At 34.7% G+C, this 14,733-nt stretch overlaps 1 protein-coding gene across 1 annotated transcript in view; it reads left to right on the top strand.

Annotated features, from left to right (window-relative positions):
• Positions 1 to 14,733, top strand: part of LOC149786260 (toll-like receptor Tollo) — a 270,288-nt gene that overhangs the window by 220,449 nt on the left and 35,106 nt on the right. The window lies entirely within an intron of this gene.

Genomic DNA, 14,733 nt, shown 5'->3' on the forward strand with positions numbered 1-14,733 from the left:
TAGAGAGTTTAAGGACCTGGCCTTTTTCTCCAGCCAAATGTAAGGAATCAACACTGATGATCTGCTCTAGAGAGTTTAAGGACCTGGCCTTTTTCTCTAGCCGAATGGAAGGAATCAACATTGATAATCTGCTCTAGAGAGTTTAAGGACCTTGTCCATTTTCTCCAGCCGAATGGAAGGAATCAACACTGATGATCTGCTCAAGAGAGTTTCAGCTCTACCAAATCTACAAGTTAGGCGCAGAATTGAATGTGGAAAAAGCAGGTCATCAGTGGGTTTCTCTCAGGAAAAAAAGGATGGATCTGGCCAACTGTCGTTTCAAACCATTGAGTAATGCTATTCATACTTTAAATACTTCACAGCATCAGAAATGCTGAGATAGCATTCTTAATGTTAAGAAAAAAAAACAGTACGCCTGTCAGAATCAACCCTGGAAGCTATTCTTGTTAGCAAATGTGGCACCCAAGGACAAGTAAATGATGAACTTCTGCAGAAATGCAAATCTGCAATATACCTGTACAATGGACAGAAATAACAAAAGTAAACATCTTTATAGATATATATATGTGTGTGTGTGTGTGTGTGTGTGACCCTGCTTACTGCAGATGGCGTTGAAACAATGTCATGGTTTCCAGTAGATAATGCAATCATTTCAGGTAAAATTGCACATAGGCAAAATAATTTTACTGAAACCGTGGACGAATTCATTACAAGGGCATATGCTCCTGAGAGCCGGTAAAGAACATCAATCAGATATTTATGTTTATTTTTTTAAAGATACACGCATCACATCACATCACATAAGGTAATATAGACAACTGGAAGATATTATTTATTAAAATAACAATATGTTACTAATTTCTTACGAATCATTTACATTCCTGTAATTCTTTCCAAAAATAACAGTTGAAAATATATTTTTTTACAAGATGGATGAAGTCATACTGGTGGAAAATCGATATGTTAGTGTGTATGAAAAGATCATACTCCCACCCTTTAGATATGTGATTGTGTGTTGGATAGTGAATGCAAGAAATATACACTTGTTTGTGTCTTTGGTGTGTTTTTTTTAAAAATATAGCAAATATATACCCTCTGTGTCGAAGTAAATTGAGGGAACCAAGAATTCGGAAAAATCCCTGTAAGAATCCCCGACTCACGGGAAGCGAATGTCAAACTTTCTCGCATACTTTCGTTGTCAGAACATGAGACTCGAAGCCACGCGGACTGAGTTGAGATGATTAAGTTTTCTGTACCGTTGAGAGGCTTAGACCGTTCGGCTACCCGATCAGATGGATGATAGGTATACACATGTGAGCAACTGCCTCATTTTGCATTTGATTCGGCGTGTTTGTATGCAAATGTATTTTTGCACTACATCTTCCCTTTTGTATGTGATGGTATATACCTCTATTATGATGAGAATATTTACAAAGTTCCAACCTAAAGTGTGTCAGTTCTGCAATAATCATTTCAATTGTTGGACATCCATTCGAGTGGACGATCGGGGATGCAGAAATTCAGTTTTCATAGATTATTTTCATTATTTGATTTAGAACATCTGTTCTCGTAGTGTCATGTTTGAGTTTCTATTTCCCTAAATAGTGCGAACCTAATACTGATCTCCCATTTTTATGTAGAGTTCCACCCATGTGTCACCGCTCCGGTGGCCTAGTGGTTAGAGCGTCCGCCTCGGATACGGTAGATCGTGGGTTCCATCCCCGGCCGAGTCATACCAAAGACTTACAAAAATGGTACTAACAGCTGCCTTGCTTGGCGCTCAGCAGTAAGAGTTTAGTGTTAGGACTGTTCGGCCTGGTGTCAGGATAATGTGACTGGGTGGGACATCATGCTACATGTCTGCGGCGTGATGCCCCAGTGCTGGACATCACTATAAACTACCACACTGCAGACATCGTAGCGACAAGACTAAGAAATTATTAAAGTTACCATAAAAATCCTATTCACACACACACAGACACTCCACCAATGTGTTTAATAGTCATGGCCCTCACAGGGCTATTTATAAAGTTATTGTCCACTTGCCGCACAGTGACATGAAAATTTGAACTCGCCATAGTGCCACTACTGTGTTAAATATCCATACCCCATATTCGGTCATCCACAGTGTCCATTCATCCATCTACCCGTGTTCAATATCCTTAATATATAATTTCCCATCAGACAAATGCTATTTTCCCTCATAGTGCCACCTAATGTTGCTTGCATTAATCGGTCTTCATCGAAGGCTTTACGATTTCTTTTACTTCGCAAACAACTGCATTTCTTTTGAAATGTTTTTTCACAAACGACATTGGGATATAAGAGGTACACACATACAGTCGTGTAGTATGTGAAAAGAAAGAACTTGGGAAGTGATATTGCCATATTTGGTGGTTTGCAGTGGAAAATGAACTAGTGGAGTGACAATAAACATGTCATAATCTAGAAGAGTGACTATATACATGACTTTACGTTGAGGAAATATTACATCGGTCGCGTGGGTGATATCTTTGAAGCCGGAACTGTTAATTACGTAAGCTTGCGTAACTTATTACAGATTAGTCGAAGCATAGATTGGTCGTTTAAAAAGTCAATATCTTAAGGGTATTTCTTTTTTGCCCTCAATGTTACCATGTATAAAGTGAATTACAACGGTTGATACAGAAGCTCCGGGAAAATGTGATCCATTTACAATATAATCAATTAAATCTAATGCATATTTGAGGAATAGTGACTTCCACACATGTGTCTGCAATGTGTCATAATCTTCCCAAAATTAACTTCAATATGAAAAAAGAAAAACAAGATAAGACTTCGGGACAAAATTACGGATCTCAGATAATGCTAACTTTGATATATATAACGAGTGACAGCCTGTAACACGAACTATATGCTGTATTTACGAACATAAATTTCAGAATCACAAGAACTTTAAAGTGGTGGCAGTTTTCGAGTAACTTTGTGCAACAACAAATCTAAGTTTCTGGTTTATCAACCAAATGTTATCCCTAATATTCGGCATTCACCTTCCAATAGTCGCACCAAATTCACATACATGCACTAGGCAGGGAAAATAGCAGGATTACCGGTATTGTTTATGCTCTACTATACACTCCACATGGTCTTCGTGCCATTTGACTCGCTTGCCGAAAAGACCAGTAAATGTCAATAAACATAAGTACCATCCCATTGTTAAGACCGACTTACAAAGACGATAAACAGTGTTCGTGTAAATGAGGGGTCGTCTTATTAACAAAGCAATTCTCAATTTAATATGAAACTATTGGGAAACCTGCTCTGTGTAAGTGGAGAAAATTAAACAATGAAAACGTAGTTATAAAGCTGATCCATCATATTTGTTGTTACTCGGTATTAAAATGAAGGAATTTGTTTTTCAAGGAAACAATTGCAGACAGGTATCAGCAGGAGCATTTAGCACGAATTGAAACATTCCTTAAGCCTTGGATTCTCACTTTAACCTCCACCCGTTAATCGATTATAATGCGAAGTGTCCAAAGATGAGGCCGGGTTGGGACTGGATTAGGGAAGACACCAAAATCACAAAATCAACTGCGTTTTTATAAGATGTTTTATTTATAAACGCAAATTAAATATTAACAAATCTGACACCATTATAAACAAAAATATAACGAAATTTTGGATGTATCGATCATATAACGATATTGAAATGCATGTGAATTTGCTCAGATAGTAAGAGTGAAAATAACAACGTGGAACACACAATACCTATAACTATCGTGGCGCCCATCTGACATCCATGATGCAACTCCCGTTCCACACGCTCTAGTCAATGGCCAGATAAGCGCCCACGCACAGTCCGCCCCTCCCAGTCTGTTGAAGAATCTCTCGAGAGCCCTCACATTTAACACAGACCCGATGGTCGCGAAGCCCTGGTCCCTCGCATCGAGAACACCAGTACACTCTTCCGAACCTACTTCATTAGACACAGCGTGTACGTCACACGAAACCACACCGAGTTCTGTGACTCCACATCAAACCATGTATAAGGCAGCTAAAATTATAACAACTAAACCGTGTAGTACATATGACACGGTTAAGTACTTCTGCGTTGATATATGTTGCACCTGCTCGCACATGAATTCGTTACCCATTACATTAATCGTTTAATGCATGCAGTGTGATTAAATTCAATTTGTCTGTTCAGTTACAACAAATAGCTAACTCGACCCAGACTATAGTATTTCTAATATGGCGTTGCATAACCAAGGTATTGACTCTCTGTAGAATTTAGAATAAATTCTAAAACATCTAAAGTATGAAACAATTATGTCATATAAAACGAATAGTAATAAAGAATACTTAAATTGCCTTGCCTCTACAGCTGGAGATTTGCTCCCGTAAAGGGTTTTATTGGTGTGGTCCGTCTCAGAATTAACATCATTTGAAGGACCCCTAGTTCCGAAAGTTAATGGGTTTTAAATTTATTTGTTTTTCCCTCCATAATGTGCATGTTTGTTTTATTTATTTTAGAAATTTCATTTTGAAAGATTTTGATCTAGGGTTTCTACACCTGCCTAACTAGTGTATCATTTCTCCTCAACCCAGACTGGTTTTTGGAGTTAATTATACAAGTGATCCAGGCCAATGGATCAATGGTGTCCAGTATGTATTTATTGCTATGTTTTTTGTGTGTTTTTATCCCTTTGTGTTTTTGTACGGACTGGCTTATATGATCAAATTCCATTCAAGTTGTTCTTATTTTACTTTGTTGTAGTTTTTAGAAGCATTTTAGTGTAGGTAGTAGGTTGGAAGATAGTAGATATATATGTGTGTGAGAATGTGTTGAATGTGTTCTTTTTATTGTTATTTTGTTGTGTTAGAAAGGTGAATAAGTAGGTATATAATAGTATATACTGTCGTACAAGGATCTCCTTAGGTGTGCCAAAAAAAAACCAATTTCAAATATTAGTATTAAGTTAAAATCATAATTTCTGAGATTTTATGTTAAAAATCTTCCTTTCACGTTTTCATAATGGAGTTGATATATAATAATTCGTTGTATATTTTCTTGTCGTTGATGTTATTTGTAAATAAAAATTGTGAACCATTTACTTTTATACATTTAGTTCTGATTTTATTTTTTAAAAGTAGTCTTTCTGCATAATGTTTAGGACATCGTAATATCAGGTGTCCTTTTGAATCTATATGCTTTTTACATAGTCTACAGTGTGGTACCGCATGTATTATATGTCTAACAAAAGCTGTCTCACCTGTCATCCAGCTTTCGTGTAGGTATAAAATTAGTCTACCTTGTATAGAGGGTGATTTTATCCCTGCAAAGTTTTTCCATATTAATGTCCAATTTAAGTTTAGGTATTTTAGTTATATTAATTGTTTGTCTTGACATACTATACCGTTTAGAGTTTTATATATATTCATTTTCTTATCCTATATATTTCGATTATCTCTATATATGTATAGTAGTTCAGTTATTCTTTTACATCTTCCAGGTGGTTTTAATAGTTTAGTTAATAAATTGTTTTTATATATTGAATCGCTGAAGCGACATAGATAGCAATATATATATATATATATATATATATATATATATATATATAGTCTCCCATGGTAGTTGGGGTGCATTATTCAAATATTTAAACCTATTTGCAATGTTAGTTTTCTGTATTAAGCTTAAATTATGTATGGCTAATCCTCCTTTGTCTTTAGGTCTGCATATATGCTGTTTTTTAAATAGTGGATTTTATTATCCCAATAAAGCTCAGTATTCGCATTCCTATACTGTTAATCATGGCTTCAGTTACTTGTATCGTGCTCATTGTGTAATGCAATTGACTATACATGTAGGTTTCAGCTACCTGTACTCGGTCCATGAGGTTAATCCCTTTGTGCAAGCAAGTTTCTGTTTGTGCTTTTCTAACTTAGTAAGTAACTCACGATAGTTCTTGTGAGTAGAGTTCATTCCAAAATAAATTTCAAGTGCTTTTACTTGTTTTTTAATGTTTTATCATGATTGATCGCTGAACCAGATGTTTTTTCAAATTTTGTGAATTCATATCGTAGATGTTTGAAAGAAAATCCATCTCTGGTAAAGTTGATGCAGTCGTTTGCATGTATTATAGTTTTAAATTCTTTTTTCAAATTTGGTATTTTTATTCCCTGAATATTGTTGTTTTGGTTTATATTTATTATCAGGGATTACATTGCTATTACATATAGCAGCATAGACAGGAGGCAGCCCTGTCTGACTGATCTTTTTATATTAATTTCCTTAATATGCGCCCCATTTACTATTATTTTAGAGGTGATATCCGTTTACATAGCTTTGATCCAGTTTATCAAATTTTGGCCGAAGCCACATGTTTCTAATGATTTAAAAATAAAATTATGTTCTATTCGATCGAACGCCTTTTCTTGGATCAAACATATACATTACTCCCTTTTCTCCTTTTGCATTTAAAAGATTTATTATTTCATTAATTGATAGAGTATTATTCGTAATATTTCTACCCTCCCACCCCCACAGCTCTGGTTTATATCTTTTATCTTGTTTAAACGATTTCATATTCTATTGGTTATGATTTTGCTAAAGATTTTATAGTCGTTATTTAGCAAGGTTATCGGTCTCCAGTTCTGTATAAATTCTTTGTCTCCCTTCCCTTTATAGATTAAAGTAATAATTCCCTCCCTTAGTGTTTTCGGCATATCCGCTTTTAACAGTATACTGTTATGTAACAGTTCTAAAAATCAACTAATTCGTATTTAAATGTAATATAGAAGTCCGAGGTTATGCCGTCGGACCCTGGTGATTTCTCTTTTTGAAGGATATTAATTGCTTCTAAGATTTCTTTATCGGTGATAAAGTTTTCGCATATCTCCTTATCTTCTGTAGTAATTTGCTTCTAATTAGTCTTTTCTATATAATTAATTATTATTTCCTTGTTGATATTTTGAAATTCATATATTTTTGTGTAGTATTGTTTTATATATTCTAAAATACGTTTTATTTTGGTGGATTATGTCGTTTTCTTGTATTGATTCTATCATTTTATTTTCTCCCCTTTTAATTTCCATTCTTCTGTATAGCCCTCTCCCCTTTTTATATATATTCCCATATTTCCCTGATCTTATTTTTACTCCCTGTGTAATCTCTTTCAATTTTCTCCAATTTATTGATTATTTCATTATCTGATTTTGTTAATGGCCTTGTAGATGTCATTCTTTCTAAATATTTTTCCTTTAGACATTGCTGTTGAAGTTGTTTTGTCTTACTATGATATTTCGTAATTCGTTTAATTTCACTTTTCATTGTTTCCCAGTCTTTCATTATGTCTCCAGTATACTTTTCCTTGAAAATCTTGAGGCATGTGCGAACAGTGCTCACATACAGATCGTCCTGCATGAGAGCACTGTTCATTTTCCACAATCCCTGTTCCCATTGTGTAGTGTTCGGAATAGTTATTTCAAGTAATACTAATTTATGATCTGCTATATTGTCTTGTCGAATTTCACATTTCTTAATTGCATTTGTCTCGTTTTATTATATGTAAAATGTATCAATACGATTTTATTTATGGATTTGATATTTAAACGTATATTCCTTCTTATTATTATTTAAAAATATAGAGGCGTCTACAATTTTATTTGTTTTTATACGATAAAGTATACCTGGAGATCCTTGTATGAAAACCACCGTCAATCACAATGAATAACATAATAAATGCTTTTTGGTGTGGTCCGTCTCAGAATTAACATCATTTGACGGAACCCTTAGTTCCCAAAGTTAAAAGGTTTTTATGTTTATTTGTTTTTCCCTCCATAGTGTGTATGTTTGTTTTATTTATTTTAGAATTTTCATTTTGAAAGATTTTGATCTAGGGTTTCTACACCTGCCTAACTAGCTTCCTGACAAGACTCGTCGTAAGTTAATTTGGTTATAGAGAATTTGCTCTATATGTATACTAGCTGTGACAGATATGCGCAGCTAGGTACTTAGGTTTTTCGCTGCAGGCAATTTGCACGTGCAGCATGGTCTGAGTTTCGCTCAGTATTTCGAAATAACTAGAGCCGAAAAAAAAATACCACCCTTGGGTGATGCTGTACGCAGCAACCAAACCCGAGTACATTTTTGACAATATATACATATTGATATAACTCATACACAATTCATTGACACGAAGTTTTAGTGGGATGCTGTGGAGCCATATATAAAGGTGAAAGGACATATATTAGAAACTTACTGCCCTTGAACCAGCGTAATCTTCAAGACTAGGGCTACACACTAAGAGGCTTTACACTCCAGACATATAAACGGTAGGACAGATGATCGTTTCATTGCTATACGACTTCAAAGAATCATCTCGGACTTTGCCTTACCTATGAAAAGACTCGTTTACATAGTGTGTATATGTTTGTGTGGATTATGATTTTTCGTACTGTACCTCGAACGAGGGTCCAATAGATTTCAAGGCAGGTACACATTCTCAGATTCATAAAACACGCATTCATTCACTTAGGATATATTTTTAGCATGTAGAAATTTACAGCAAGAGGAAATAAAATGTAACCTATTCTATGGCACAGTAAGAGGTTTAGCACTGATATCAGAAATTTCTTAAAACAATGTAAACGTATTGTTTGTGCATCGAGCAATACGTACATGACCTTCCAATGACAAGTCATTAGTACTAGCCTTTGACACGTAAACACGTCTTATACTATGTGGCGCATATAGTTTAGAGTCAATGCCTCCTCTCACCGCAATACTTGTCAACAAATAGGAATTGTGGTCCATGTTACGTGTTACAGATCCGTACAGCTTCACATAACGCATGGAGAACTGTGCATTCTCTTTAAGAAACAAAAATATTATTCTCAAAAACGCCTTTAAGGAGACGTAAGGCATATGACATGCTAGCACAGGGACGTCATATATTACCATGTACATGCACTTAGATCGTAAGTGTTGTCTTTTATGGTGTCAAGATTTGTTTCTTAGTAACAAAACTTTCAACTGCATCCCAATTCTAATAAATCGTATGTTGATCTCAAATTTCAAAGGTGATATCATGCTGAAGTTCGTGTCAAAAACTTTGCGGCTATTTTCTGAGAGGAAGCTGAACTTTAAAAACAACCCATCATGTTATGGGTCACGTATTTGACTTAACCATCACCATCAACGCCTCGTTAATTACATAGACATCCACACGATAATCTTCACATTCTACAGATTAAACAATTACCTTAAAATCAAAACCAACAATGCCTAAATACAAGTCTTTCATCACCATCAAAATGGCAGCGGAATAATGCTCTTAAATAGACTGGGATTACATTCCTGAATACTGAACAGGGTGTAATAATTGTCAACCTTGTTGAAAGACTGCTTTCATAATTCTTTCATATTTCTGGGCAACATTCCTGACAAAAGAATCAATTACCCTACATTCATATGAATATGGTGGTGCATACTGGGGCACAATGAATCCCATTTGGTAAGCAGATATATTGGAACAATTGTTCCCGACATTTAAATCTCAAACATTTTATGCACCTTAGTTTTTTGAAAGAGTAATATACATTCTTCCAATCAACAAATGACATGAAGCAATTTGAAGTAAATAGCTTGCGATCAGTTTCTGAAGTGTCCATTTGATATATCCATTAAAATATTACCAATTAAAAATGACTCTAACTTCACCATTCTTTCTAGTCCCTCAAAAAGCTTAGTTCAATAAATTATCTCATGACATAACACTAAACTGTATAATATTTATTCTTGATCAATAACGGACATTCATATTCACTAAAGTTAACTGGCTTTTTAATACTATCATTGACCAGGCGGAATACCATTTTGCAACTCTGTTCGGTCCATTAAGTAGTATATAAAACGTTTTTGTCACGTGTTATTTCTTACCATGGTTTTATAAATTACTTTATAAAAGAAATCATCCTGAGAAATGACCCTGTGCAGAACGGATTGTTTTGTCGCGGCATTGAAATTCTTTGATGTTATTGCTGCAGCTGATATTGATCTCTGCATAGGCCCTGACATGATACCTGTACTCTGTTTTGACCTCTCTTGCCGAGAAAATATAGCCCATCTCTGCCTCTGTATATGGTTTGTGGTTTTGTGACATTGACGCCATGTTACAGCATAGGATAACTGTTGCGTTGTCCCACTGACTGTATTTTCATCTACGATTATTCGAATGTTTTGTATTTGGGCAGATTATTTACGGATTATCGAGGCAGTTTTTGAGAGATTCTACTTCTTTGAACCAAGGTGTCTACTTCTGTAAATGGCTAGATCCGTTTCCTAACAAACTGTTGGTATGTCTCTGGCTACATACTGTACAGTGGCTACATGAGGTGAACATACCTGACATAAGTTTCAAGTAAAAGACGAACTGGTAAGACCAAAGTCACAAATATATCTATATCTTTATTTATTACACAATACGTCAAAACGTCACGCCATAAACGTCCCTTAAGATATTTCACAGGGACGAATTTAAGTAATTAAACACTTTACCCCAGATATTGATTTCCGGATCCGGAGCGCGGATTTCGGATAGCGAGGCTACCGGATAAACGGAATCCGGATTAACGAGGCAATACACACACACACACACACACAGACACACGCACACACACACACACACACACACACACACATATATATATATATATATATATATATATATATATATATATATATATATATATATATATATATATATATATATATATATATGATGTGGATGTAAATATACCTTATAATATGTTAAACTGAAAAGGTGGCTGCCTTGCTCTGGATAATTCATAACCATTAGTAATTTTCCATAATAAGAGTATACATAACTTAAGAACTTTACATTTTCAGCAATATGACACTATCAGATGTTGATCACGTGATTATTGGCAGATCAGAAGTCATAGCTAGAGTATTCGGACAAACTGGGACCAACGCAAATCACAAACCATACAACTCTTTAAGACAGAAACTTTCACATGTGAAGGAGAAAACAGAGAATTTGAAAAAAGTTGTGTGGTTTATTATATCAAATGTAATGAAATTTTGAGACTGACTTCGTCGGAGAAACAAATAGAATGTTAGAAACAAGGATTAAGGATCACATCAGTTTGAGAGTCATCGGTCAGACATGAACATAAATCGTTCCTAGTCAAACCAATGTCATCAGATCAGAGGATAACGTATGGAAAAGAAAGGTGAAGTAGGCCATCTAAATACGACAGCGAAGGTCAACATTAAACAGTCTCCTCGTATCATGTGATCATTATAGGTCGCGTGATCAGCATGATGAAGGTAATATTACCGAAAATTTCGTATTCTTAAGATATTTATGATCTACGTATGGTAAATGACTAATACATCATAATATGTATTGTTATATGCTACTTGTATTATCATTTATTTTGTATGGTCGAAAGACATGATTAAAATAATAATCAAAATAAATCAATAAAAAATAGGCTGAAATCATCTGGAAACATTATTTTCCAGTCAACAGTTAAAATATATTATTTAAAACTGCCAAAGTAACACGAAGTCACAACATAGTGTACGTCTGAGAACCACAAGTAAAAGGAAAACTTGATGGATGGACATAGCGATATACGGATATGCTGTTAATAGTAACACTACATGCACCACATTATAAATGTGATAAAAAAAAATATTAAGTCCCCCATATATGTACAGCCCTGAAGGTTGGCTAGCACAACAAATGTATTTCTAGAAATCTTCGTGGTCAGATCAAGCTAAACACTTCCAGTATCTAAGACTCGCACGTCATTGCTCATGGACTGTGCTTGTATGATGTTTAGTATGTTTTGTATCTATATAGATCATAGGCAAGAGGATAATTACTGTAAACATTGTGATCTTGAACCCAAGGTCAAACTGGTGATTGGGCATATCACAGAATTAATTACCTTTGCGATATTATTGATATGCCGATTTACCGCCGTCTTTTGTTTTCGGTAAACCGTACCAGGGTAATTTTTCGCTGTACCGGTACTTTGGACCTTTCTGTGAGTAATGAATGTACGGAAATTAAATGTAATATTTTAGGAATTCAAGGAAATTTATAGAATGTTTTCGTTTTCATGACAAAATAATTCTAAATTATTATTATTATTATTATTATTATTATTATTATTATTGGAAAAAAGCTCTAATATTAGTAGCAAATTAATTTCAAATATTACAAATATAGTTATCCCCCATTAGTCACATGTTTGACACGTGTCATTAATGTCAATTGGTGGACATATGTTATAAAAATATTATAGCCAAATACAACTTCTGGACAAATATCGGATTAAAAAAAATAATTTTTTTTCATTATTTACTAGCGTATGCTAACATATTAAGTGCACATATACCTGTGGTAACGATAATCATTCAAAGATTTGAGGACAGCACTTGTTTACATAATTTCAAGTCTATTGAATATATTTTCTCGTTTGTTGAGTGTGTTGTGCTTACTGACCCTCTCGCATGAATATCTTACCCGGGTATTGGCATGCCACTCAAAGCCTACATGTCTAATCTATAACAGTGTAGGTGTCAACACTTCTTATTTTTGTCAACATGATCTCTATTGTTAGCGCAATGTATTTCATGGGGTGTCAACTAAATTGTTTGATTACCAACATTAGCTACAGATTTTAGATTACAGCTTGTTCAACAATTAACACACACATAAAAAATTCAAGTACTTAAAGTACTAATCATTCATTTGAGGGGGGTCTGGGAAGGTTGTACTCTCTGTCCGCTGCAATTTTGTTATGAGCCGAGATAGTTTGTGTGTCATTATTATTATTATTAGCAGTAGTATTAGTAGTAGTAGTATTAAGAAATTATAACGAATATAATCGCTTAAAATTTGCTTTAGATCACGGCAAGATATTATTTTTTCTATTCATAGAAGGACATTTAAAAAGAAAATATCAGACCACAGACCAAGAAATTTAAATTATTGTTCCCTAATCCATACAATATTCATAACATATCTGCGGTTTACCATGGTAGATACCGTGGTATGTTCGGAAATACCTCGGTGCACAAGTGTTTATGGTACCCAGCTCTGAAAATGAGAATCCCTAGTCAAACAGAGTATATCAACATGGCTTAGGTCGTATAAGCACATGAAAAATTCGAGAATCAAAAATTGTAATGAAAATCTTATATGACTGCGACCTTGAAACCGATGTCAAAGGGCCAAGTGATTATGTCGCCGATTAAGTAGTCATTACTAGACAATGATTCATCCGAAGTATAATCAATATAATCCGTCTATTGATTTAGGAATTAATTAGCAAAGGAACTGACACACAAATATCGTGGCAGTATGACATTGAGCACAAAGTGGAAAGGGTGAGAAAATATAGTACTGACTAAATTGTTTATGCTTATTAACTGTTCATACCATGCATGAAAAGAAATACATAAAGGGATTTATGACATACATGCATATGAAAAATTCAAGCTAAAACCTTAGCAAAACTATTAATGCTGCTGTCGCTACGAGCAAAGAAGCTACTATTGCCTGGCCATTCCATTTATACAGGCGTTCAATTAGTTTGATTAGCATATATGCTATCTGAAATGTAAACTTACCGCTCCTGTGACCAGTGGTTAGAGCGTCCGCCTCGGATGCGGGAAGTCGTGGGTTCGATCTCAGCCGAGTCATACCAAAGACTTACAAAAATGGCACTAATAACTGCCTCGCTTGCCGCTCAGCGTTAAGAGGTTAGTGTTAGGATTGGTCGGCTGGTGTCAGGATAATGTGACTGGGTGGGATATCATGCTACTTGTCTGTGGCATGATGCCCCAGTGCTAGACGTCACTGTAAACTACCACATTGCAGACACCGTAGCGATATGACTGAAAAATTGTTAAAGCTAAGTTAAAAATGCAAATCACATCAAATCAACTGTAAAATTCTACTCCTCAATTTAGATGAAGGAGTGCTACTGGTCGGCAATAATTTCCACATTATTTATTTATAATTTATTTAAATTTGTGCGTAGTCTAAACTAATATAGTACATTTAAAACAAATTAAAAAAACAAATACAAAAATGTAAAACAAAAATATCTTTAGTGACACACGTTCCGACCACCATATTTATATACATTGTGCTGTCGTTCAAACTATTTAAACGAAAATACTTATACAATGGGTATCTTAGAGTAATTGAAAATAAACGAAAATACGTATACGATCACATCAGATTTTTTTGTTTTAAATCAAATATAAAAAAATCATTGTGCGATTCGGTATCATATTATACCAAATATGACTCCCACTCTCCTATCAAGATTTGAAATGATAACATAGTTAAACATCTTCCTGATGAAACTGAGAACGCTATGAGCTGCCGTATCGAGTGAACATTAAATTGAACTTAATGGATGGAATAAGGGGACGTCTGAGCAGAGCTGGAATAAAAAAAAAACCGAGACCCCTGTATGCAGAGAGAGAGAGAGAGAGAGAGATATTGATTCATGTCGCATTTCTTTCGACTGCATGGTCTTCAACTAAATGACAGAAAAAGAGCGAAAAGCGACACAAGCTTTATAGAATTCAATAAATGGTATATTTCTCTAGAATAGAAAGTGAAAATATGAAAAACATGAACTAACGGTATTGTGAATGAAGTCCCAAATCCAAAATACAATTATTCGTAGCATTTA

The sequence above is a fragment of the Sinohyriopsis cumingii genome, chromosome 12 (assembly GCF_028554795.1).
Source record: "Sinohyriopsis cumingii isolate HCF-2022 chromosome 12, ASM2855479v2, whole genome shotgun sequence".
NCBI lineage: Eukaryota > Metazoa > Mollusca > Bivalvia > Unionida > Unionidae > Sinohyriopsis > Sinohyriopsis cumingii.